General features: G+C 46.5%; 1 long non-coding RNA gene across 1 annotated transcript in view; it reads right to left on the bottom strand.

The window, feature by feature from the left end:
* Window positions 1-2,286: 2,286 nt before the first annotated feature.
* Window positions 2,287-23,681, bottom strand: part of LOC141052624 (uncharacterized) — a 46,721-nt gene continuing 25,326 nt past the window's right edge. Inside the window, exon 2 of the long non-coding RNA XR_012220863.1 lies at window positions 2,287-8,394. This is a non-coding gene — a long non-coding RNA (uncharacterized lncRNA). The remainder of the gene's footprint in view (window positions 8,395-23,681) is intronic.

The following is a 23,681-nucleotide window of genomic DNA, read 5'->3' on the forward strand; positions in this document are numbered from 1 at the left end:
TAAATTCACATTGCAATTAGATAGCAATCGCACTGCATTCTGATGTAAATCGGATGCTAGGTGTGAAAAATCGCATTGTACTCATATAAAAAGTGCATCACTCATGCATGACACTTACAATACACTCGTCTGACTCACCTGCATCAAAATCAAACTGATTTTAAAATGGCTAGTGTGTCTCCAGCCTTAGAGAGGTTTCTAGCAGGGAGACACTTTGTGATCATGTTATGGTCAATTAACATGTCTCACAAGAAGGCACTATGGTAGAAAATGCCTTTAACCCCTTAATGACTGGAGCTTTTTTCGATTTTTCGTATTTGTTTTTCGCTCACCTTCTTTCCAGAGCCATAACTTTTTTATTTTTCCATCTATATGGCCATGTGAGGGCTTATTTTTTGTGGGACGATTTGTACTTTTAAATGACATCATTGGTTTTACCATGTTGTGTACTCGAAAACAGGAACAAAATTCCAAGTGCGGTGAAATTGCAAAAAAAGAGCAATCCCACACTTGTTTTTTGCTTGGCTTTTTTGCTAGGTTCACTAGATGCTAAATCTGACCTGACATTATGATTCTCCAGGTCATTACGAGTTCATAGACACCAAACATGTCTATGTCCTCTTTTATCTAAGTGGTGAAAAAAAATTCCAAAATTTGCTAAAAAAAATTGCGCAATTTTCCGAGACCAGTAGTGTCTCCATTTTTCGTTTTCTGGGGTCGAGTGAGGGCTTATTTTTCCGTGCCGGGCAGACATTTTTAATGATGCCACATTTGTGCAGATACGTTCTTTTGATCGCCTGTTATTACATTTTAATGCAATGTCTTGGCAACCAAAAAACGTAATTCTGGTGTTTTGACTTTTTTCTCGCTACGCCGTTTAGCGATCGGGTTAATGCTTTTTTTATTGATAGATCGGGCAATTCTGAACGCGGCGATACCTAATATTTGTATGTGGGATTTTTTTTTTACTGCTTTATTTTGATTGGGGCGAAAGGGGGGTGATTTGAACTTTTATTTTTTTTTATTTTTTTTATTTTTAAACATTTTTTTTTAACTTTTGGCATGCTTCAATAGCCTCCATAGGAGGCTAGAAGCATGCGCAACCCGATCGGCTCTGCTACATATTGGCGATGAGCAGATCGCCAATATGTAGCAAATTTACTCCCCTGCTTTCAGCGCCGACCACCGGGTGGCGCTGAAAGCCATATGCCTGGAACAACCATTGAGGTCTCATAGAGACCTCTGTTTTTTCAGGCAACATGACGCCGACCCCCGATCACATGACAGGGGTCGGCGATGAGGTCATTTCCGGCCCAGCGGCCGGAAATGCTATTTAAATGCCCGCTGTCATCTTTGACAGCGGGATTTAACTAGTTAATAGGCGCGGGCGGCGGCGATTCCACTCGCGCCTATTGCGGGCACATGTCAGCTGTTCATAACAGCTGACATGTCCAGGCTTTGATGCGGGCTCAACGCTGGAGCCCTCATCAAAGCAGGGGAGATGTCTAATGGCGGACTGTGTCTGCCATTGGACATTAAGGGGTTAAGTTAATTTTTTGACACCAGAAATAATGATACTTTTTCTGTGTGCAATAAATACTGACCTTATTTCATGCTTTTCATATTAATGTACTGATTGATCTGTGAAACAAGACTGGTTTGATATTAAAGCCAAAGAAGGTTAGAAGAAAGAAAGAATTATGAAGAGAACTTTGCTTTGATCTTACTTGATATTACTAAAAATATGTAATTGAAAATGAATCACTGATGAGCCCTTTTTCCTATCACTTTGAAACATATAATACCCTGGTAATATTTGTTAATATCTTTCTAAATTGTAATCATATGCCACATGAGAGATCATGCAGCATAAAGAATTTACATTTCACACACGATACTTTCCACTTTCATGTAGCAATGGAGAGCCAGAATAAAACATACAGATTAATGTATTTTACGTTCAAACTGCTTTAAATATCAGGACTTTAGAATGCAAATGCCATATTCTTTTTCTTATTTTGTTTAGCAGTGATACCATATGCCCGTTATGAGTAGGTGGCTAAGATTCATCCTTAGTTAGATAATGTGGAGCCCAGAAGGGCTTGAAAATAGCATTATAAATATTCAGCAATCTAAATCTGAAGCTGCCAGTTTGTTTCATTTCACTATCATGCGTAATACAATTTAACTTAACTCTGTGAGCTCTGGGAAAAAAATGACATGATTGAAGCAAAGGATATAAAAAGTGTGGCTGTCAAGGATTGGAGTATAGGTAGGAGAGTTCCATTTCACTAAAATCTAACCTTTATTGACCAATATTAAAATACCTCCAAACCAAGAATGACACATAAACCAACAAATAAAGTGTTCGTGCTTAACAGTGCTCAGTTAAAAAATGGTTTGATCTTGCCAAATTACTTTTTCCAAAGCAGATTTGGTCTAGATAGGAGCCGGATATGCAGTCCAAATAAATTTACTTCGCTGTTTTGCCCCTGTATTGCTCCTGTTTTTACAAGAACAGTCCCCTAGTGTATGCTGCTATAGGGTTTCCACCATCACTCTCACTGAGATCACTTTATATATTTTTTTCTACTGGCTAACACGGTATCAAACCACTTTTTTTCGTTTAACTAAATGGAGGATACCAGAATGTACCGTACATGTATGGAACTGAAAGATCGACTGAAGAAACTGGCACAACTGGATAGTGACATATTTTTAACAAGATGCAAGAAGGAGCACTTAATACCCAAAGGACTAAGCTTAAAGAATCCTATTCGGAATACCTATAATACTCATTACTCACAACACCTCTGCTACAGGACTTGGGAGAGACTACGTAACCGCCTTATTCATGTTTTCTACAGCACCAAGAAAAAGTTCCAAATGGAAATACAAACTTTAAGGAATACAATTGCTGGTGACATACAGCAGAAAATGCAGCTTTACAATTGGGTCACCCCACGGCTCGCCCAGGGCAGTGGGGTACTCGGTACCGGGCCGGTGCACAGGGGATGGTGTGTCTCAGCAGCGGTGACCCGGTCCGTGGCCCTGGGCCCCAATATCAATGGCGGTGATGTTAAAGGTGTTAGAGTTTATTAGAATAGTTTGTGACGCCACCCGTGGAATTTGGCAAGTATGGTGTTAGGCCAACGCTGCATTCAGATCCGCTGGGACTGATGGTGTGGTGCAGCAGAGATGGTATAGCTCCCCACAGGTGGAGCTGTAGTCCCAGGGCAGTGTAGGTGCAATGGATAAGGAGAGGCGCAGGATGGTATGGATGTTGTTACCCAGGTGTAGCGGTGCTGGAATAACTGGAGGACACCAGAGTATGCGGTTCCAAAGATTTACTCACTGTTTGCAATTCACACAACTGCCTGCCTCCGTACTGTGTTCTCCAGGTCAGGGCTCCAGTCAACCTCCAGGCAGGATAGGATTCTCCCTTCCACACTCTGCCAATATGTACCTTCACTGAACGACTCCTCCAGTGCACCTTTAGGGGCGAAGCACTCCAGTACTTAGTTACCCTGGAATGCCTCTCTCTAGGTGTTCCTAGTCTCTACTTGTATGACAGACAGCTGTAGCCTGCTTCGGGGAACTCTAGCTCCAGAGTCCCGGCTCTCTATCCGTTTCGCTGTTGTGTCCCAAGTCTATGGTGGGAGCAAGGCGTTAGCGGCTCACTACTCCTCCGGTGTCTGTTGCCGGATATAAAGATCCAATCATCCTCGGGGACTGGGCCCCGGCCTTTTCGCTTTCTGGACTGGAAGGGTTCTCTCTCTTTCTCAACCTTCTTCCCACCGTCCTTCTATTCTCCTTCGTTCCGATCTGTTCTATCTCTCTTATGGAATCTGTAGTCTTCAGTCTACGTCTCTTTCTCCTTCTCTTCCTTTCCTGAGGAGCTCGTTCCACTAAGACCAGTCCTCAGCCTCTCCTGACTGACTGCCTTCCTCCGCCTTGAGCTCCTCTCAGGCTGACCTGCTGTCAGCCTGCTCTCTCTCAGACCCTCATCTGCTGACCTCCCGTCAGACCGACCTCTTCTGGGTCTCCCCCCAGACTGACTGACTTGAAATCCTACACTTTCCCTCTCTTTTGTGTCATCACACTCCACCCGCCTCCCAGCACATCTCGTGTTACGAAGCAGGGTTCCACGAGGGGTGCTCTGCTAACCCCCAGCCTAAATCTGTTAGGTGGCCCCACTGAACTATCCTGTGTGTGGAATGCAGGTGTGGAGCGTGGTCAGGAGTTCCCACCTTACCTGGATGGTGGGGCACTACACCTTAGTAGAAGGTGCAGTACCTCTGTGGCGACTGAAGCCTCAGGGGCGCCACACTCTACTACCCTGCAGTTGTACCTAATATACAACAAGAAAAAGAAACTCCACAGACTTGGACTGAAAGCAGGATTACATTCCAGCACCAGTCAAGACCCTCCTATTCACTACAGCATGGGGCAAAACCGCCAGAAGGACACAGGTACAGTCAGCTGTGTTATTAATCTGTCATCTCACAAACCCACTAATCTAGAACTCAATGTATTTTCCAGAGGTCTCACATTCTGTCCTACAAAATCTCTAGACAAAACAGAACTTTGTAGTGACATGGAACAATACTTCAGGAGACTTAAGGGGGTTTTACACATTGCGATATCGCTAGCAATATCGCTAAAACGTCACTGGTTTTGTGACGTTATAGCGATATTGCTAGCAATATCGCTATGTGTGATGCTTACCTCCAACCGGCTCCCCCGCTGTCTGTCGCTCATCGCGCGAGATCGGGCGGCTCCATTTCTCGTTGTCTACTGCCTGCTGGGCTTCCTGCTGTGTGAGATGAGCGACGCTGGATGCGGGCGGGAGGACGTCTGGATCGCTGTGTGTGAAAGGTAAGTATCGTCCACTGCATCTCTACTGCATTGCTGTGAGATCTTCCTGTGTGGAAGCTCACTAGCGATCATTTAGCGATGCACCAGCGATCCTGACCGGGTCGTATCGCTGGTCGGATCGCTGGTGCATCGCTAAATGTAAAAGGGCATTTAGACTGAAGGAGTTCTTCTCTGTCAAAGAGGACTTGGGGCATCTGGACAGCCAAACTCAAGTCAGACTAGAGAATAAGAAAAACTCTGACTGGATACCTCCTTCTTGCCGCAACACTATTTTGTACCAATATATTGACTCATTTAGACATTCGGTGCAGTCCACGATATTGGATAAAAAAGCAAAGGAAACATCTAATATCAGTTTGCAGGAGAAAAAGGCAATTCACGGCTTTAAGAATAATAGGGAGATTACTATTAAGCCTGCGGATAAAAGCGGTGCCATAGTTTTCCTTAATACAACCAACTACATCAAAGAGTCACACAGACAATTGATGGATATACAGTACTACACCAAACTCGATGATGACCCAACTCCAAAATATCTGAGGGAGTTGAAAAGAGTCATCAAATGTCTACGTACAGACTCCTTAAACCTTCTGGACTTAATACCCGAGAATCTAAGGATGGGAACTTTCTATATGCTTCCCAAGATTCATAAGCCAGGCAACCCAGGGAGGCCAATCATCTCATGGGTGGGAACACTCACTGAAAAAATCTCAGGGTGGGTAGAAACCATCCTTAAGCCTCTGATAAGGAAGACAGCCAGCTATATACGGGACACTACAGACCTGCTGAATAAGCTATCCACGATAGGTCCCCTCCCCTACAGCACCATCTTAGCCACCGTGGATATCGAATCCTTATATTCCAATAACCCACACGAAGATGGACTAAGCACCTGCCGAATAATTCTTGAGGCCAATGGGATCCCCTCCGAGTCTGTAATAACACTTACCAGATTCATCCTCACACATAACTTTTTTCTCTTTCGGTGAGGAGCTATACCTACAATGCACCGGCACCGCTATGGGAAAATGGCACCCCAGTACGCCAACCTCTTCATGGCTAAACTGGAAAATGACTTTTTAACATCTTGCTCCATCAAACCCTTTGCCTATTTCTGTTACATTGATGACATCTTAATAATCTGGACAGAGCCTGGACAAGAACTTCTAAATTTCCATGACAAATTCAACAAATTTCATCCAACCATAAACTTGACATTGGACCACTCAAAAACAAAAGTCAACTTCCTAGACACCACCATAAAGTCCAAAATGGTTCAATCCATACATCAGTGTATCAAAAACCAATTGACTGTCCCACATACCTCCGATGGGACAGCTTCCATCCTAAACACATTAAAAAGTCCATTGTCTACAGCCAGGCCCTCAGATATAACCGTATCTGTTCCAGTCCTAAGGACAGGGATGAACACCTAACCCAGCTTAAAATGTCATTTTTAAATCAAGGTTACCATCCCACCTCCATTGATGATCAGATCATTAGGGCCACAAGGATCCCTAGAAGTTAAGTACTTCAATACAGAAAAAAAGAGGAAAGTCATTGTGTACCCCTGGTAGTGATCTACAACCCACAGCTTGAAATATTGAGAAAAACGGCTAAGAAACTTCACCATATCCAACACAAGGATGACCGGTTAAAAATATTATTCAAAGACCCCCCCTTTGCTATGTTACAGACAACCTCCTAATTTAATAAACATCATTATCTGAAGTTCAATGCCGACAGATTCACCAAGAGGGACATATTCTTGCAGTGGGAGAAGATGCAAAATATGCATTTATATAGAGACCACTGACAAGATTCAAATCCCAACACACAGCAGGACTATAAGATCGCCGGGACATTCACATGTTCTTCTTCCAATGTGGTGTATTTAATTCTATGCAATATACAGTATGTCCTGTGGGTGGCCTCTATGTTGGAGAAACAGGACAGAGACTGAGAACAAGGATTAGGTGTCATTGTCATACAATTACAGAAAAAAAAAAACATACACCACATTTACCTGTGGCCAAATTCAAATTCAATACAATCTATGATTCTATTCACACAGGACTCAGTTTGTCAGGAGGATTTATGGCCCACTACCAAATCTGAACTATTTCCTCCAAAAACAATGAAGGAACCACCAGCGCTTTGATCTCACATGCATATGGGGTCAATAAAACTTTAACACCACTTATCTAATCTTACGTAATTAAGGATGCTCTCTGTAAGCTCAGTGTTTGTTAATTGAAATGTCCATGTATCATACCATGCCTGTGCTTTTTACTGTATATAACTAGATTTCTTCAAATATTCTGTTATATCAGCCTGATGAAGAGATGTAAGCTGTCTCGAAAGCTTGCCTTGTAACATCATTCACTATATTTTGTTAGCCATTAAAAGGTATCACACCCACAGGATTCCTGTTTTGTTTCTTTCACTGAGAGCACTTTATATAAATTTTTCTACTGATATGCTTTCCCTATAAGTTTCTTCCCCAATAATGGGGATTCATCAGGGAAATTCAATAATCATGTATTCAGTGGGATATAGATTAACTCCCTTCTGATATATAGGGAGTGAAACCCTGCAGTGGCACGTGTATTATTGTGTAGATATGGTCACCTGTGTCATAGACCCTATCTGAATGAATAGTATGAATGGGCCCTCCATTCAGGCGTTTCTTAAATAGGAGTGCAGTTTATACCCCCCGTCCCCGGCGTCTGATCTCATATCCTGGTCTCTGGTATTATGCCTCTTCATTAGTGTCATGAGATCTTGTGGCATTGAACAGCCCCATCTCATCTGTACATCTGGGATTTATATTTCCCTGCGTGTCATCTCCACACTGATGAGGGGCAATACCCCGAAAGAGCTGTCTGTGGATGGATACCATGTTTTGACATAGGTGGTTTCCTTCATTGGAGACTGCCCTTCCCGTGGTTTTTCCTTCCCGGGGAAAGACCTGGCTAGTCATTGCTTGTGTTGAGAAACATCTGATGGTGTCTCCGCGGCTTGTGTTTTGCATGTTTCCCATAAGGTGTGGGGGCGTTGCTCTAGAGTCATTGCAATGAGAAACATGTGATGGTGTCTCTGCAGTGTTGGATGTTGATCTCCATGAGTTCATTCATCCTCATTTTTCAGTCTTTTACTAGGCATTGCTCCTACTAGCCAGTTTCCTACTCCACACTGATGAGGGGCAATACCCCGAAACAGCTGTCTGTGGATGGATACCATGTTTTGGCATAGGTGGTTTCCTTCATTGGAGACTGCCCTTCCCGTGGTTGTTCCTTTCCGGGGAAAGACCTGGCTAGTCATTGCTTGTGTTGAGAAACATGTGATGGTGTCTCCGCGGCTTGTGTTTTGCATGTTTTTGCATGTTTCTCATAAGGGATGGGGGTGCTGCTCTAGAGTCACTGCGTAAAGAAACCTGTGATGGTGTCTCCGCACTGTTGGATGTTGATCTCCATGAGTTCATTCATCCTCATTTTCCACTTCTTCAAGTCATACCTGTCTCGATAGAAAATAAAAAACTGTTTAACAGGTTGCTCCTCAGGGCAGGTAAAGACACATAAGTCACAGCTAAATTCGGCAGCGGGACGCTCTCAATCCATAGTTTAATGCTGCTGTTATCATTCTTCCCATATATGTATCCCATGCATCCAATGACATACGGATATAAGAGAAAGAAAATGGGGTTTGATACTTCCAGGCCATATGCGTTCCACGTCGTGCATGCAGTGAATGTACCTGGATGTGATGTCCGAGCATTTGCATTCCCATGGAGACAATGGGGAGTTTAGCAATGACATCCGGATATAAGAGAAAATAAATGGCATGGATACTTCCGGGCCGGATGCGTTCCATGTCGCGCAGCATGTGGTGAACGCACCAGTATGTGATGTAACCAATATGGCAGAACAATTTCCGCCCTCGGTGCGTTCCATGCAGTGACACGCAGGGAAATACAAATCCTAGATGTACAGATGAGACGGGACTGTTCAATGCCACCAGAAGGTCTTGTGACACTAATGAGGAGGCATAGTATCGGAGACCAGGATACGAGGTCAGACGCTGGGGGTGGGGGGTATAAACGGTACTCCTATTTAAGAAGCGCCTGAAGGGAGGGCCCATTCATACCATTCACTCTTATAGGGTCTATGACACAGATGACCACATCTAGACTATAATACACCTGCCACTGCAGGGTTTAACTCCCTATATATAGAAGGGAGTTAATCTATATCCTGCTGAATACATGATTATTGAATTCCCCTGATGAATCCCCATTATTGGGGAAGAAACATATAGGGAAAACATATCAGTAGAGTGATAGTGGGAACCCCATAGCAGCATTCACTAGGGGACTGTCCTTGTAAGGACAGGAGCAATACAGGGACACGACAGGGAAAAATAGAAATATTCCTTCCAGCTCCCCAAGTAAATTTATTTTGACTACATATCCGGCTCCTGTCTAGAATAAATCTGCTACGGAAAAAGTTGATTGGTGAGATTAAACCATTTTTTAACTGAGCACTGAAGCTCGAGCACTTTATTTGTTGGTTTATGTGTCATTGTTGATTTGGAGGTATTTTAATATTGGTCAATAAAGGTTAGATTTTATTGAAATGGAACTCTCCTACCTATACTCTATTTGTACTATGAGGGTAGATAAACAGTGGTCTGATGAATCACTGAGGCTGATTTCAGCTGTCAAAGATTGCAATGAAACTTAGTGGACAAAAAAGGGCTTAAAATGCTTATTGCTCTTAAAATTAGTATAATTATGAACGTTATGAATTATTGGTATAATAGAACTTGAAACAAAGTCTAACCGCATAACAACAAAATAGTTTACTTTAATTTAAATAAGTATTTATGACAAAAATAAAATGTACACATAGAAAAATTAAATAGATTAAAACAAATTGATCACTTTTTTCCAAATTTAAATTCTGCTTATCTGTTCCTGTAACTTAACAGAAAAAACAAATTCCTCACACAGATGTGATCTTAGTAGTGATGAGCGAACATGCTCGCCACTACTCGTTACTCGGCCGAGTATCACTGTACTCGGTGTACTCAGCGAGCACCGAGCATTTTCCGGGATTACTAGGCGGGAACTCAGGTCTCCACCTAGCATTTTTGGCGGACTTTAGAGACCCAATCACACAGCAGGGATTGTCTGCCAGGCTACGAAACACCGCAGCCATCTTTGTTGTGGTTGTGCAGTGATTGGCTGGCTGCACAACATCATTAGGGGTATAAGGGACCAGACACCGCCCTGCTTGGCGCATTCAGCTCTGGATTGAGAGAGTGTAGGGAGAACGGCTGCCTTGATAGGGTCAGAATTGGGGATTTAATAGTTAGTGTGGGGTCTACCATCCTAAATACTCACATCCAGCTGAGCAAACAGTCCTTCTAAAGACTAAATCCATATATATATACTGTAGGTTCCAGTGTTAGGCAGGCAGGGTAGTGTACGTCGCTGTATACACATCAGTGCAAGGCCTGCCGGCACTGTATGTGTGTATATAGATCATTGCATACATCACGAGGGTCCATTCCCTTCCTGTGTTCTGGTGCTGCTGCTGCTACCTGTGGGATATATTAGCTGTATATAGCTAGACCCAGGTGTAACTGGAATACAGGACACACATTTTTTGGTGTGATATCACCGTTGCAGTTCATATCTGTGTTGCAAAAAGTTTGGCCAGTTTACTGTTTTTTTCTCTTTTTGGCCTGGCTGTCAGTTTTGGTTAAATATAGCAAAAAAAAAAAAAAAAAATAACAGACCACATCATTTTAGATGTGATATCTCTTTGCCAGCTCATATCTGTGCATGCTCAAAGTTTGGCCAGTTTTCGACTTTTTTCTCTTTTTTTGCCTGGCTGTCAGTTTTGGTTAAATACAGCAATATTTAGGTGAAAAAAACAAACAGGCCACACATTTTTGGTGTGGTATCTCCATGCCAGCTCATATCTGTGCGTGCTCAAAGTTTGGCCAGTTTACAACTTTTTTCTCTTTTTTTGCCTGGCTGTCAGTTTTGGTTAAATACAGCAGTATTTAGGCAAAAAAAACCCATACAGGCTGTACATCTTTTGGTGTGGTATCTCCATGTCAGCTCATATCTGTGTGTGCTCAAAATTTGGCCAATTTACAGTTTTTTTTTCTCATTTTGTCCTGGCTGTCAGTTTTGGTTAAATACAGCAGTATTTAGCCCAAAAAAAAATACAGGCCACACATTTGTTGTAGTGGTTTCTCCGTGGCAGCTCATATCTGTGTGTGCTCAAAGTTTTTCCAGTTTACGGCAGCTTTCTTTTTTGGCCGGCTGTCACTGTTATTATATCCAGCAGTCTTTTGTATACAAAAATAAAAATAAAATTAATACAGTCTGTTATCTCAGGCTGAGACCTGGCTTTTCAGTGGTGTAAAAATCTTTGCTTCGCAGGCATATGTTGCATAGTTCTGTCTGCAAGCCTTGTTCTACTCATTATTGTGTGTTTTCCAAAAATAACTCCAAAACCCCCAAAAAGTTAGTATAGTCTGTTATGTCAGGCTGAGGCCTGGTGAATCTGTGGTGGAAAAATCTTCGCTTTGCATGCATACTTATCACATCTAATTTTTCTCCAAGTAAATCCATTTGTATTGAGCTTTTCAAATATTTCAGTAGTCCTTTTAAAATGGGCAAGGCAAGGGGCAAGGGATGGGGAAGTGGACGTGATGCTGATGATGTATGCAGAGGACGAGGCCATGGCCAAGCTGAAAGTGGGCCACAGCAAAGACCCACACCTTCGTGCTCAATCTTCCTGTCCCAGTTTCTAGGGGACCACACCACACCACTATTGAAGCCAGAGCAGTGTGAAACGGTTGTTGGTTGGATAGAGGATATTGCTGCCAGTCACTTAGCCAACACCACCATCATGTCTTCCACATGGTCATGTCTGAGTGGCCATGAGTGTGGATTGGATATTACTCACCCTGATCCTCCTTCCTCCCACCATGCCGAGTATCCTGAGACAACTTATCCCACACTCGGACACTCTGAAGAGCTGTTCAGTTTCCCATTTTGAGATTTATGCCTCTCGCCTGCTCCACTTGAAGCGGGGCAAGATGATATTCCATGTAGCAATGCACAAATCTTTGAGCAGCCACAGTCACAAGAGGTGGACGATGATGAGACTCAATTGCTGGAAAGTCAGGAGAAAGAGCAGGGTGCATATGTGGAAGACGAGGTGGTGGATGACATAGTGACTGTTAAGCATTGAGTTCCCCCACTGCACAGGGGGGATCTCAAGCTATGTCCTCTGTGGTCTCAGATTCTTCTGCGGCCACAGAGATTCCTGCTCAGCAGAGATGTTGGTCCCAGCATTTCGCCCAGGCTAGTGCTATGCATCTGGTTGCTCCTCCAGGTTCAGCTGTAACACCATGCTTGAGTCAGCAGCGAGCAGACGCTCCTGGGACTAAGTCCTGTCTTTCTCATACTAAGCATGCCCGTTGGACGACCTCTCAATGGAGGTCGGAGGTCACATGCGCAGGTCCTGTTGCTGCTCCGATTGGACCACTGGGAAGGTCCCGGAAGGATGCCACTATAAAAGAGTCGCATGGCCGCTCGGTCATTCGCTAGTAAAGAATCTTATTGCTAGTTTTGTGTGATGATGGATACTTGAAATTGGTGTCTGATTTATTAAGACTCCCTCCCTCTGGTTGTGCTTGTTTGTAGGGTTTAGGGTTTAGAGTCAGCGCCTACTAGTGGCTTTGTCTTGCGCCACTGTGCTACCAAGTCACAGCACCTCAATCAGCGCCATACCATGCTGTTCAGCTCTAGGCACCTCCGTACCGCATTAAGCGGCTGCATCCGCCAGTGCGGCACCGTGCACAAGTCTAGCACTTTCCTCCCTAGTCTGGGTGATTAGTGGCATCCGTCAGAGCGGTGCACTACACACTCGGTGCACTATATTTCAGTTAACCTCTTGTTGGCTCCGCAGTTGCAGCGCTGAGCGCTAGTGGTCTAGAGGGGCTCTAACCCTGTGTCCTTGGGGAAGAGTCCTGTGACTATACAAAAAACGCTCACTTTGCCGAGCTCTGTGAGCGTTAACAGGCTCAGGCGTTTATTTTCCGCGGCTCTGTGCAGTAACAGAGTCCGCCTCTGTACACATCGGGTGAAGCTAACCCGCCTATTTTCAGTTAGTTTATTGCTATATAGCCTCCACGATTACCGAGCAGCAGATAACATCTCTGCACGATGGACCCTGGGGTGCGAACGCACCTTGATACCATCTCTTATTACTTAGTGCGTTCTGCTAGCCCTAGCAGTATACTAGCGCCAGGGTCTGGCTAGTCATGGTGGACGAACAGCGACTGCTGTGGTACATCAGGCAGCTGGAGGGCAGGTTGGCGGCTCTCGAGCCTCAGTTGCGGATGTTACCGTAGCCGCTGTTCAGGCAGCCATGGAGGCTGTCTCCTGTGTGACAACTGCCATCCCTGCCCCGACTTTGTCCCGCCTCCCGCTTCCCGAGTAGTTCTCGGACAATAGTGCTTCATGTAAGGGTTTCGTGAGCCAGTGTGCTATACAGCTAGGGCTGCTGGCTGCACAATTCCCCTCTCAGCAGGCTAAGGTGGGATTTGTCATTTCCCTCTTGTCAGGCAGGGCTTTGGAGTGGGCCACACCGCTGTGGGAGCGTGGTGATCATGTGATGCAGAGTGCCTCTCAGTTCTTGGCCACTCTGAAACACGTCTTCTTGGAACCGTGAGCCACCCATGACACCACACTGAAGCTGCTGGCATTGTCACAGGGCTCGTCCTTGGTCAGCTATTTCGCCATCCAGTTCGGACTCTGGCCTCAGAGTTGGAGTGGCCAGATAAGGTTCTTGTTCTGGCATTCTGGAGAGGTCTGGCTGACCATGTTAAGGACGCCCTGGCCACAAGGAGGTTCTCACCACACTGGATCAGCTTATCACCGTCTCCACCCGTATAGACCTTCGCTTCACCAAGCGAAGGTAGGAGCGGTCACAGTGTAGGCAAAGGTTTAGGTTGGCACCTAGTTTTGCTAAACCACTGAAATCTTGCGATCGGGCTTCCGAGTCTCAGGGGGCTTCCCACGCGGGATCCAGGTCCCGGTCCGCTCGAGCACCTGTGGTCTGTCATGTCTGCCGGCAGTCTGGTCATCTTGCCAACCGATGCCAACAGCTGTCGGGAAAACGCTCGTGTCAAGTGGTCGTAGGAGGAGGCTCACTAGAATCAGCGGCGTTTTCCTCCAAGCTGTCATTTAAGGGGATGCTTGAGTTTAGTTCATCCACTCTTGCTGTGGAGGTTTGTGTGGACTCCGGAGAGGACGACAATTTTATGTCATCTGCTTTTGCTCAACGGCACGCAATACCCCTGGATATGATATCTAAGCCAGTCACTGTCAGAGTGGTGAACGGCGCGACTCTATCCTCACAGATTACCCACCAGACTGCCCCGTTGATAATCTTGGTGTCTCCATCTCATCAGGAGACGATATCCCTCCTCGTCATGCCCGAAGGTATCGATCAAGTCCTTTTAAGGGTCCCCAGGTTGCGGTATCATTGTCCCCATATAGAGTGGTCCTCGGAGAGAATTCTCAGTTCTTCAAGAAGGCGGCGGAGACGCTTCCACTTCATCGCCCCTATGATTGTCCTCTTGACCTCTTGCCTGGTGCTGAGCCTCCACGGGGTTGAGTCTATCCCCTATCTCTCCCGGAGACTGAGGCTATGTCTCAATATATCAGGGAGAATCTGGCAAGAGGATTCATTAGGAAGTCGGTGTCACCAGCCAGGGCGGGATTCTTCTTCATCCAAAAGAAGAATAGAGAGCTACGTCCCTGCATCGATTGCAGGGGTCTTAACGCTATTACCGTTAAGAATAAGTATCCTCTGCCCCTGATATTGGAACTGTTTAATAGATTACGGGGAGCGAGAGTTTTCACCAAATTAGATCTGTGGGGGGCCTATAACCTGATTCGCATCCGTGAGGGGGACGAATGGACGATGGCATTTAACACCAGGGATGGCCATTATGAGTACCTGGTCATGCCCTTTGAGCTCTGTAATGGTCCGGTCATCTTCCAGGACTTTGTAAATGATATCTTTCGGGATATGCTATTCACCTTGGTGGTTGTCTATCTGGATGATATTCTCATCTTCTTTCCAGATATGGACTCCCACCGGAGAGAAGTTTGCAAAGTCTCGACCGCTTTCGAGCTGACTCCCTCTATGTCTATGCCAAGTTGGAGAAGTGCCTATTTGAGCAGGAGTCCTTGCCTTTCCTGGGCTATATCATCTCTGCCCAGGGTTTGGCTATGGATCCTGCTAAGCTGCAGGCAGTAATGAACTGGCAGGAAACCCACTCTCTCAAAGCAGTGCAGCGCTTTTTCAGGTTTGTTAATTACTATCCCCAGTTCATTCCCCACTTCTCCTCCTTGGTAGCTTCCTTGGTGGCCCTCACCAAGAAGGAGCAAACCCCAAGTTGTGGTCAGAACAGGTCTCCAAGGTCTTCTGCTCCATCAAGACCCACTTTGCTAGCGCTCCCATTCTACATCACCCTGATGTAGATAAGCCATTCATCTTGGAGATGGATGCTTCTTCCGTCAGTGCTGGAGCGGTCCTCTTCTAGAAGGATGCTCAATGTCGTAAGCTGCCTTGCTTCTTCTTCTCCAAGACCTTTTCACCAGCGGAGAGGAATTATTACATCTGGGACAGGGAGTTGCTAGCTATGAAGTTGGCCTTCTCAGAGTGGAGACACCTCCTGGAGGGGGCCCAGTTCCCCTTCCAAGTATTTACCAACCACAAGAACTTGGTGTACCTGCAGACAGCCCAATGGCTAAACTCTCACCAAGCCAGATGGTCCCTGTTCTTCTCCCATTTCCACTTTACTCTCCACATTCTCTCCGGGGAGAAAAACGTCCGTACCGTTGCCCTCTCTGGCTCCATGGTATCATCAGAAGAGGAGGAGACAGAGCCTCAGCTGATCATCCCATCCGAGAGCCTGAGGACCATGGCGCCGGTCGCCCTATAGTCGGTGCCCCCGGGCAATACATTTGTCCCTGCCCATCTGCGACCGGAGGTTCTCTCTTGGGCACATGCGTCCAGGGTGGGTCGACACTTTGGGACAAAGCGGACATCTGAGCTCCTGGCAAGGATGTACTGGTGGCCGCATATGGCCCGTGACGTCGGAGACTACATTTGGGCGTGTTTCTCCTGCGCCAAGAATAGGTCTCCTCAGCAATAGCCTGCTTGGTTACTTTGCTCCCTGCCGGTGGCGGACAGGCCCTGGGAGATGGTTGATGTGGACTTTGTGGTGGGCCTGCCCAAGTCCAGCGTCAGCACATTTATTTGGGTTGTCACCGACCATTTCTCTAAAATGATGCACCTGGTGCCTCTCTCTCGGCTACCATCTGCACAGGGCCTGGCAGCGTTATTCAACAAGCATGTCTTCCGCCTACACGGCATGCCGGACACGATTGTCTGTGTCCAGGGCTCCCAGTTTGCATCTCGGTTTTGGAGAGAGCTCTGTCGCTTGCTCAGCATTGAGCTGAATCTCTCCTCGGCCTATCACTCTGAGATGAACGGGTTGGTATAGAGGGCCAACCAGACCCTGGTTACATACCTATGACATTGTGACTCGGCCAGGCAGGATGACTGGGCATCCCTGCTGCCGTGGGCGGAGTTCGCCTTGAACAATGATGTTGCCTACTCCACCGATCAGACCCTGTTCCACCTAAATTACGGCCAGCATCTGCGCATCCCTGTGCCCATGCCCGTGTCATCCACCGACTCTAGGGCGGCAGACTGGGCAGTGGAGGCATGTGATATTTGGGATTGCACCCAGGATGCCATCCGGGCCTCCAAGAAGAGAATGAGGGTCTCTGCAGACACATACCAGCGCCCGGCTCTGACCTTCACTCCTGGCGACTTAGTGTGGCTCTCTGCCAGTAACTTCAGGCTGCGGGTTAAGTCCACTAAGTTTGCACCTCGCTACATAGACCCCTTCAAGGTCCTTGAACAGGTCAACCCTGTGCTCTACCGGCTGGCCCTTCCTCCACACCTGGGTATCACCGACACTTTCCACGTTTTCCTCCTTAAACCCATTCACCTGTTCCAGTTTCCCGAGTCATCTGCCAGGACATCAGACTCCTTCTCGCACAAGTATGAGGTAGAGGCCATTGTGGGGTGCCAGGTGGTGCGTGACAAAAAATATTATCTGGTGGATTGGAAGGGTCATGGCCCAGAGGGCCGGACCTGGGAGCCTGTGGATAACATTCATGCTCCAGTACTCATTACGGCCTTTGAGCAGAGCGAGGCCCAAGGAGGGGGAGGGCCTTGTTAGATGTTGGGTTTCCCCCACTGCACAGGGGGAATCTCAAGCTATGTCCTCTGTGGTCTCCCATTCTTCTGCGGCCACAGAGATTCCTGCTCAGCAGACACAGCAGTCCCAGCATCTTGCCCAAGCTAATGCTAGGCATCTGGTTGCTCCTCTTGGTTCAGCTATAACACCATGCTTGAGTCAGCAGCGAGCAGACGCTCCTGAGACTAAATCCTGTCTTTCTCCTACTGAGCATGCCCGTGGGACGACCTCTCATTGGAGGTCAGAGGTCACATGCGCAGGTCCAGTTGCTGCTCTGATTGGACCACTGTAAAAGAGTCGCTCGGCCATGCGCTAGTATATACTCTTATTGCTAGTTTTGTGCATAATGATGGATGCTTGAAATTGGTTACTTACTCATTAATATTCCCTCCCTCTGGTTGTGCTTGCTTGTAGGGTTTAGAGTCAGCGCCTACTAGTGGTTTTGTCTTGTGCCACTGTGCTTCCAAGTCAAAGCACCTCACTCAGCGCCCTACCATGCCGTTCAGCTCTAGGCACCTCCGTACCACATTAAGCGGCTGCATCCACCAGTGCGGCGCTGTGCGCAAGTCTAGTGCTTTCCTTCCTAGTCCGGGTGGTTAGTGGCATCTGTCAGAGTGGTGCAGTGCACACTCGGTGCACTATATTTCAGTTGACCTCTTGTTGGCTCCGCAGTTGCGGTGCCGAGCACTAGTGGTCTAGAGGGACTCTAACTCTGTGTCCTTGGGGAACAGTCCTGTGACTATACACAAGTGCTCACATTGCCGAGCTCTGTGAGCGTTAACAGGCTCATGCATTTATTTCCCGCAGTTCTGTGCAGTAACAGAGTCTGCCTCTGTACACATCGGGTGAAGCTAACCCACCAGTGTTCAGTTAGTATATTGCTATATAGCCTCCAACATTATCGAGCAGCAGGTAACATCTCTGCACGATGGACCCCGGGCTGCGAACGCACCTTGATACCATCTCTTATTACTTGGTACGTTCCGCTAGCCCTAACAGTGACTGACCCAACCTGGCAGGAGGACATGCAGAGCGAGGACAGCAGCACCCATGCAGAAGGAGGCATATCACCCAAACATGCAGGAAGAAGCAGTGTGGGGGCTGCAGACAGAAAGCGTGCATCAATACCCCCTAACACCAGCAGGACTGAAGTTGCCATTCCAGCGGTTAGATCTTTCCGAGTCTGGTTATTTTTTAAAGACCACCATCTGCATGATTAGGCACATGGCAGCAAAACACCCAACTTTGTGGGCCGAACCCCAGACTCCAGGAATACTGTCTGCAGGTGACAACACGGCTTCTTCCACTGTTTTGCGTACAAGCCAATCCCCAGTTCACCGTGCCTGTGAAGATGCCTCGGGCCCTGCACCTGTTATTACTCACAGTCAACCAGCACCATCATGAAGCTCGTCCACGTCCTTGTTCCTGCCCAGCCTTCAGTTGTTTATACCCCAGTCATTGAAACACAAGCGGAAATACGCAGCCAATACCCCACAGGCCACAGTACTTAATTCGCACATTTCTCGTCTGCTTGCGCTCAAAATATTGCCTTTTAGGCTCGTTGAGAGGAAAGTTTTCTGCAAACTGATGGCGGCGGCTGTCCCAAGGTACTTGGTCCCCAGTCACCACTATTTCTCCCATTGTACCGTACCTGCATTACACCAGCATGTGTCCCACAGCATTAATCGTGCCCTCAACAATGCTGTTACTGGGAAAGTCCACCTAACCATGGACACGTGGAGAAGTGCCTGTGGGCAGGGACGGTACATCTCACTGATGGCACACTGGGTTAATATAGTGGAAGCTGGGACCCTGTCAGACCTTGAGATGGAATACATCCTCCCCTCGTAGAGGATTGCGGGCCCTACGTCAATCAGGGTTGCCCCGACAGTCTACAGTGCTGTGCAAATTAATTGGGACAAAGCATTTTTTTAAGTAAAATTGTAAGTTGGTTACCAGTCAGTGATTCAAACCAGTTTTAACTGCTTTGAACAGGCACTCACACCTGTTCAAAGCAGTTAAACCTGGTTTGAATCACTAACTGGTAGCAAAGTTATGACTTTGCTTAAAAAAATGCTTTTTCCCAATTAATTTGCACAGCACTGTACAGCATCTGCACCTCCTCCTACTCTTCAGCCTCCGTCTCTGAAATGAACACATCTGTCAGAAGCTGGAAACACTGCAGCACTGCCTGAGCCAAGCGGCAACAGGCTGTGCTGAAGCTAATCTGCATAGGTGACAAACTGCACAATGCAGAAGAGTTGTGGACAGTGCTGAAAGAGCAGTCAGATATTTGGCTGACACCGCTGAACCTACAGCCAGGCATGGTCATGTGTGACAATGGCTGGAACCTGGTGACGGCTCTGAGGCAAGGTGAGCTCACACAGGTTCCTTGCCTGGCCCATGTGCTTAACCTTGTAGTTCAACATTTTCTCAAAAAGCGGCCCGGAGCTGCCAGATCTGCTAGTGAAAGTACGCCATCTGTCTGCCCATTTTAGAAAGTCAGCTACAGCTTCAGTAGCCCTTGCCTGGCGGTGTGTGATGATGTGTGATGTCCCCACATGTTAGAACTCTACACTGCATGTGTTGGAAACGATTTGTGAGCAGAAGAGGGCAATTATGTTTCCTTGCTCCATGTCCTCGTGCTCTGCCTGCAATACATCATCTTTATTTGTGAGCAGAGAGGTTTTCAGTTTGGGCCCTATCATTTGCTCAGTCTATTTTTCTGCCTGCGTTTGTGTTTTCATCTTGTCTCACCGACAATATATGTTTGGGGCTATCTATTCCTTTGGGGTCTGCTCCGGGGCAGTTTAGATTTCACCTTTCTTGCTTTAGGCTAGTTAGTGCTCCGGCTGTGCTGAAGCATCTAGGGCATCGTAGGTACGCTCCACGGCTACTGCTAGTTGTGTGGATAGCATCAGGGGTCTGCAATCCGCTTAGTTACCAACCTCTCTGGGTTTCTGGTGGCTTAGCCTGGTCCTGCTATATTCCTCAGTGACCCATTCATAACAGAATCACCAGCCTTACTGTAGACTCTAGGGTACTCTAAAGAAGGAAAGAATTTAAAAAAAAAAAGTGTCAGAATTTTTTAGTGTGTATTTTTTCCTCTTTTTTTTCTGGGGCCATAGGAGGATTTTTTTTTGTCTAAATGGAGACTAAGCAATTGTCTGATCGTGTTGAGCAGCTCGCTGCTGAAGTGCAGGGAATTTCTGCCTATTGTGCTTAATCATCTGCTGTTGAACCAATAATCCTACTTCTGATGTGTTTTCTTGGGATCGGTCTAAATTTTTGAAATTTAAGAATAATTGTAAACTATTTTTTGCTTTGAAACCTAACTCATCGGGGAGCTATGTGCAGCAGGTTAAAATTGAAATCTCCCTGCTGTTCGGCAATCCCCAGGATTGGGCCTTTACTTTGACACCCGGAGATCCTATTCTGGCTAATGTAGACACGTTTTTTCAAGACCTGGGTTTTTTTTATGATGAACCTAATACTATTGATCAAGCTGAGAAAACCTTATTGGCATTGAACCAGGGTCAGGATTCTGCAGAGTAAGGCTGGTTTCACATTAGCGCTTTTTAAGCGCACGCACGGCCGGGGGTAGCTCCGCCCCCGAGCCGGCTCTCTGCCCGGCGTGCCCGCCCCTTGCTTGTAGCGCCGCCTCCTAGCGCACAGCGGCGCCTGCGATCGGCGCACCCTATCTTTAGCATAGGGTGCGCAGATCGTGCGCAGGCCGTGCGCTAGTTGCGCTTTGACCTGCGCTGCGCACTTTTGACGGTGCGCCGTGCGCGCCAAAATCAAACTTTTCGGATTTTGGCGCGCACGGCGTACCGTCAAAAGTGCGCAGCGCAGGTCAAAGCGCAACTAGCGCACGGCCTGCGCACGATCTGCGCACCCTATGCTAAAGATAGGGTGCGCCGATCGCAGGCGCCGCTGTGCGCTAGGAGGCGGCGCTACAAGCAAGGGCGGGCACGCCAGGCAGAGAGCCAGCTCGGGGGCGGAGCTACCCCCGGCCGTGCATGCGCTTAAAAAGCGCTAATGTGAAACCAGCCTTATATTGTCAAAAATTCCGAAAGTGGGCAGTCCTTACTAAATGGAATGACGATGCCCTATTATCTCTTTTTCGGAAGGGTTTGGCAGAAACCGTAAAATATGTTATGGTGGGATTTCGTGTCCCCACTGGTCTTGACGACTCTATGTCATTGGCCATTCAAATTGATCTTCGTTTACATGAACGTAAAACTGCATGAGAGGCATTGCTGCCTTTTTTAAATGAACTTCTGAACCCATGCAATGTGATAGGCTTTTGTCTAGGGCGCAACGTCAGGAGTTTAGAAGGCGTAATAAGTTGTGTTTTTTCTGTGGGGATGCCTCTCATACTATTTCTGTCTGCCCTAAACGAGAAAAGCGTTTTGGTCACACATTTGCAGTGGGCAGTGTACAGCCTAAGTTCCTTTTGGCGATTACCTTGATCTGCTCCTTGTCTACATTTTCCGCTAAGGCTTTTGTTGATTCTGGAGCAGCTTTGAATCTGTTGGATTTTGACTTTGCCAAAAGTGGTTTTCCCATGATACCCTTGCGGACTCCTATCCCTTCGAGGGGTATTGATGCTTCTCCTTTGGTGGAGAATAAACCCCAGTTTTGGACCCAGGTGGTAATGCGGGTCGCCCCGGACCACCAAGAGAATTGTAAATTTTTGGTGTTGCACAATTTGCATGATACTATTGTTCTGGGTTTTCCATGGTTGCAAACTCATAATCCTGTTTTGGACTGGAAATCTGTGTCTGTGGTGAGTTGGGATTGTCAATGTGTTGTTAGTGACACTCCTGTGTTCTCCACCTCTCTCCAGTCTCATGATATTCCTGACTATTAGGCTGATTTTTCTGATGTATTTAGTGAGAGTAAGTCTGCATCTTTGCCTCCTCATGGGAGTTATGACTGTGCAATTGAGTTAATGCCCTGGTGTAAATTTCCCAAGGGTCGGCTTTTCAACTTATCGGTACCTGAACATGATGTTATGCGATCTTATATCAAGGAGTCATTGGAGAAGGGTCATATTAGACCATCCTCTTCACCTTTAGGTGCTGGGATTTTTTTTGTGGCCAAGAAAGATGGCTCATTAAGGCCATGTATTGACTATCATTCCCTTAACAAAATCACTGTTAAATATCAGTACCCATTACCCCTGATTGCTGGTTTATTTTCCAGAGTTAAAAGTGCCTGTTGGTTCACCAAACTTGATCTCAGGGGGCGTATAATCTTATTCGCATCAAGCACGGGGATGAATGGAAGACGGCGTTTAATACCCCGGAGGGACATTTTGAGTACCTGGTCATGCCTTTTGGGCTCACTAATGCCCTTCTGTCTTCCAAACTTTTATGAACGATATTTTCCGGGACTTTGTGGATAAGTTTTTGATAATTTATCTGGATGATATTTTGATCTTTTCCAGTGATTGGGATTCTCATGTGGAACATGTCCGGACTGTGTTCCGGATTTTGAGGGAAAATTCTCTGTATGGGATCGAAGTGTCTCTTTGGTGTCCAGAGGATTTCAATTTTGGGATTCATTTTCTCCCTGTCTGCTATTGAAATGGACCCGGCCAAGGTACAGGCCATTTTTGATTGGGTTCAGCCCACTTCTTTGAAGGCTCTCCAGAAGTTTTTGGGTTTTGCTAATTTCTGCCATAAATTTATAAGTAATTTTTCTGTTATTGTTAAACCACTGACTGATTTGACCAAAAAGGGCGCTGATGTGGTGAATTGGTCTCCAGAGGCTGTCTCGGCATTTCAGGAGCTTAAACGGAGATTCACTTCTGCTCCGGTTCTATGGCAACCTGATGTCTCACTCCCATTTCAGGTGGAGGTAGATGCTTCTAAGATTGGTGCAGGAGCCGTTTTGTCCCAAAGAGATCCGGGGACTTCTAAGATGAATCTCTGTGCCTTCTTTTCTCTAAAATTTTCCCCATCTGAACTTAACTATGATGTGGGGAATCGGGAATTGTTGGCCATGAAATGGGCATTTGAAGAATGGACATATTGGTTGGGGGAGCTAGATATCATGTTGTGGTCTGGTTTTGTCTATCTCTGCTTTGTGTGGGTCAGCTTGCTCCTGCTGGGGCTGTGCTGGATCATCGCCCATATGTTACTGCTTGTGTCAGTTTGTTCTGTCCCCTGTTATATTGGTCTCTTTTTGCTTTGCTTTCAGTATATACCAGAGTGCTGATATATTGGGGGCGAAGTCATGTGACTTCAGTGTTTTTTTGTGCATCAGACGTGTTGATTTTTCAGGGGTTTTTGCGTGATTGCAGACAGTGTCTTTCCTTTCCTGTCCTGTCTAGTCAGTTTGGGCCCCATCATTTGCTCAGTCTATTTTTCTGCCTGCATTTGTGTTTTCATCTTGTCTCACCGACAATATATATTTGGGACTAT

The sequence above is a fragment of the Dendrobates tinctorius genome, unplaced genomic scaffold (assembly GCF_039654945.1).
Source record: "Dendrobates tinctorius isolate UK_male_01 unplaced genomic scaffold, ASM3965494v1 ptg000162l, whole genome shotgun sequence".
In the NCBI taxonomy this organism is placed as follows: domain Eukaryota; kingdom Metazoa; phylum Chordata; class Amphibia; order Anura; family Dendrobatidae; genus Dendrobates; species Dendrobates tinctorius.